Source organism: Cylas formicarius, unplaced genomic scaffold (assembly GCF_029955315.1).
Source record: "Cylas formicarius isolate icCylForm1 unplaced genomic scaffold, icCylForm1.1 PGA_scaffold_4__25_contigs__length_36172078, whole genome shotgun sequence".
In the NCBI taxonomy this organism is placed as follows: Eukaryota; Metazoa; Arthropoda; class Insecta; order Coleoptera; family Brentidae; genus Cylas; species Cylas formicarius.
This window is the reverse complement of record NW_026844334.1, coordinates 29,913,054-29,917,070: the sequence shown is the minus strand read 5'-3', so window position 1 is coordinate 29,917,070 and position 4,017 is coordinate 29,913,054. Positions and strand designations below refer to the sequence as shown.

Sequence of the window (4,017 nt, the reverse complement as noted above, 5' to 3'; positions counted from 1 at the left end):
TAGCCGAACGGAACTCTTATTTTAAACATATTCCAACCCAGATTCATTTTTCAAAGTGATAATTATTATCTCACAAATTTTGCTTACCTAAATTTTCTTGTATGTCCTAAATTGTTTATTTAAAATTCGTAATTACGTGAAAAATTGATATGTAGATATTCAGAATTAAATAATAATATTTACTACTATCACTTTACTAGCCGCAACAACCAGGGGACAATAGTAACATATTCATGAGACGTGGCTGGAATTACGATTTGCATTATCGATGAGTTTTTAAATGTGGCTATTTCTGTGGTGAACAAAACTAATCTCGACGCCTTAGTATTCTATTTTTTGTTCTAAATTTTCGAAAGAAAACTCAGCCGTTTAGTTAAAGGACTACAGTATACATAAAATCACGCTGTTAGTCCTGAATCGATTTTAAACACAGTTAATGAGAAGCCTGGGGTGCAAAAAAGTGTTGGACAACGAAGAAAGGGCAGTACCAATAATTACCAGTCATAATTACCAGTCATTTAAAGGACTTGATCAAACAGAAGTTCGGATAGTCATTTTGATATTGATCTTACTTAGACAGAAAGGTGTGCCTTCATTTATATAACAGAAAATATGCAAAAATCCACAGACTGTTATGTTGGATCATACACAGATAATTGCAATAGATTCAAAAAAATCTAGCTGGAATTGTTTTGTACCTAGTTTTGTTCTCTAACATTTTAGTTCTGCCTAGTTCTCTTCAATGATTTTATTTTAGTTACATGTTTCATACATACGTATTTTTGAATATATTACGCACGGCCTTCTAATACATAAACAAATAATGCCCTATATTTCCGCCTTTTTTCATCACAGACACAATCAAATCAATATGGTTGAAAAGGGCTGAACGCCCGCATTTTTAGGAAAGTCGTATTCATTTATGAGAAAAAGGAGAACCTTTAAAAAATTCCCCAATAATGTTTTTATCCCAATCCAAAATTTTCATAAATAAAAAAGTTACGTGAAATTTTTAAAAAGGGCCGAAAATTAAGAAATCCTTATTCTCGGTAGGTACTGAAGCCATGGGGTTCTAATCATTAAATGTTTCTCAAAAAACGAGTCCTTGGCATATAAGTCGATTTTGCTCTATCTAGTTCAGAAATAGGTTTTTCCTGTTAACACACTTCAATGACGACCATCCTGTACATAAATGCAGCTGAAATCGAGATTCCAGTCAAAGCAAATTATAATTTGAATATGAAGCAGAGACATGATCAAACTGTCTCAATCCATAACAAAACCTTATACAGCTATTTAGCACTATTTTTATGAGGCATATACATAAAATAATGATCTCACTTAGTTTTAATATCAATTTACTAGTTAGAAAGTTTTTAAACAGATATAAATAGGTAAAGTCCCATTTCTCCTTCATTTTCGTAATTCCTATATGGTGTCATGTATCTAGCAAAGGATATCCGTTATTTCTTTAGTTGAAGCTATCAGGACCCACCACAACTTGTAAACACATACGAATGATATTCCTTTCAATGTATAAATGTTATAAAATATTGTTCTTCATTGGGTTTTAAATTTGCTATTTGTATGCCATCGGCTGCTCCAGTTACTCCTGGAAAGCCCAAATTCTGAAAACAACTTACTTTAATTCCATCTCTTGGAGTTACGTGTTAATGATTATTGTGCAGCCGACGTTCACCTTCATTTTTAACATTACTTAACGAACTACCAGAATATTTTTTAGCAATTTTACTATCGGTTATCGAAAATGCCAGCGGTCTTACGAGCAATGTCGAAATACAGGGTGCACCATTTGGGATACTATTTTACAAACCCGTCCGTTTTCTGAAGTAGTCATATTTTATTCCACCCACTAAGAAATACGTGTTTTTTAAAATGAAAAATCATTTCTTGATCCCTACAATAGCTACTGGGGGTGGAAAGCTGTTTTTTATTAGAAGTGTCAGCTAAACATCAGCAGTTAAGTTCTGGAAACATGTATTGACTTCTTGACGCGTGTTTTATAAAAAAAAACTTTAAAGACTTAGCTCTGATTTTTAGACACGAAAGTGACGTGTGAGGATGCCATTACGATGCAAGTGAGTGTGGAATAATAGATGAACACTTATTCGGGATTAAAGAAATATAGGCAAAATCCACCTTTCAATAATTATTGTATTCCGCTTACAGCTTGCTTATACCAAAAGTGAAAGTAAGACATCTCGATTTATCACCTACACCCTAATTGAACACCAATATTGACTTTACGTTGAAATGAAGGGAGAGCAGGGGCCAATACTTCGAGTATATTACGCTTTTGTTGCATACATCAGTAATTCATGGAACCTTAAGACGCGAGCACAGATTTTGTGAAATATATTTCGTCAGGGGATTTTTCGCCGCTTATGTCATTTATCAGTTCTTTTAAAGCTTCTTAAATCCGCAGGCAAGCATAAACGTAAAGCACACATGCGATCAAACAAAAGCACTTAATACACGAACGCTATTGTCTGAATTTTTTAGTGAAAATATTTGTTTTTAATTGAGACAGAGGTGCGTGGTTATCGGCAGGTGAAATGCCTATGGTATGTGAGCTCTTTAATAGTTTTTGGTGAGTGATTGTTTCATTCAACTGTAGCATATTGCGAATGGGTGGTGAGAGGACCATTGTTTGTTCCTTCCAATTTAGCAGATTTAAAAGGAATAATGAAATATAATTTTTCATTGTCGACGATGAACGACAAATTACAGAAACATCGAATACGCAATTTGAATGAAATTTTTAATTTCAGCGTTCTTTGGAGTTTTTAGAGGTTCGTGAAATTTTTCCCGGTTGTGAAAGCACCGAACCAAAGAAAAACTCTGTTTTTTAATTTCCCTTTGCTGCGAACAATGAGATCTCGGGAATATTCGTTATAAAACAAGTTTATTGCACAATTTGAGAAGGTTTATTAATTAAAAGATGAAATCAGTGTTTCAATTAAATTTACAAAATGAAATAAAACGGTGAGGTATAAAAAATGCCATCAAAAATATCCTTATTTCATTTGATAATTCTGAAATAAGTGTAAGATAAACTTTAGATGGTGGACTCGACAAATCAAAACCGGAAAGTGTATTATACAGGATGGTGCATAGGTATGCATGATGTTTCAAAACAGTTACGAAAGCCTTGAGGAGGGCGATCCCTTGTTTAAAATGAAAGTGAATAAAATATTTTTGGACATGCATCTGTAAGTTCTATAGAAAAATAATATATAAAATAAGGAAATATAAAAAAATAAGTTTTTCCTTAAATTTAACGAAGAAAAATGATTGGGGTAGCCTAATTCACTCATTTAAATAAAATAAAAATATGCAAAACGTGCGTTTTTATAATATTAATTCATAGGCTAAATTTTATTGTTCCATCCATTTTCCTATTTAAGATAAAAATTAAAAAAATACATTTATGCGCTATTTTTGTACAGCGATACTTAATGTCCACCTACATGTATACAAAAACTCGTTGAATTTAAGAATAAAATATTCCATGAAAAAAAAACGATATATAATTGTAAAAAGTGATATGTATATTTATTCTTAAATTCAACTTTTATTTGTTAATTACTTCTACGCTAATTTCATAAATATATACCATGTAATAGTTATTTTTTATATTAGGAATGGAATTACCAGAAAATAAAATAATCACTAGAAAATAAGTAGTGTTCAAAATTCCATAAAAGAATAATGTATGTAAAAAATGATAGGTAAAATTTACAAAAATGACTAGTGGGCATGGAGTTTTAAAACCTGATGTTGAATTAAATCTCTATAGATTTTATTTGGGCAGGTTTGTTAATTTGTTTAGGAGTGAAACAAATTTAATTAATGATTTGCATCCTTACTGGACAATTAAAATTTTGCATAAGTTAAACAGGCGGACTCAACTGTATATTCCGCAAAATGTTGGACATTTTCCACACTTATTCCTAATCTATAAGTTTATACATTTGCATTATCAGTTACAGCTGG

General features: G+C 31.6%; 1 protein-coding gene across 2 annotated transcripts in view; it reads left to right on the top strand.

Annotated features, from left to right (window-relative positions):
* Window positions 1–2,554: 2,554 nt before the first annotated feature.
* Window positions 2,555–4,017, top strand: part of LOC132700967 (corticotropin-releasing factor-binding protein) — a 185,571-nt gene continuing 184,108 nt past the window's right edge. The window contains exon 1 of one of the 2 annotated variants that reach the window (XM_060668568.1): window positions 2,555–2,585. The gene's annotated coding sequence lies outside the window, so the exon portion shown is untranslated. Of the gene's footprint in view, window positions 2,612–4,017 lie in introns of both variants that reach the window. The other variant, XM_060668567.1, reaches the window with a different exon arrangement.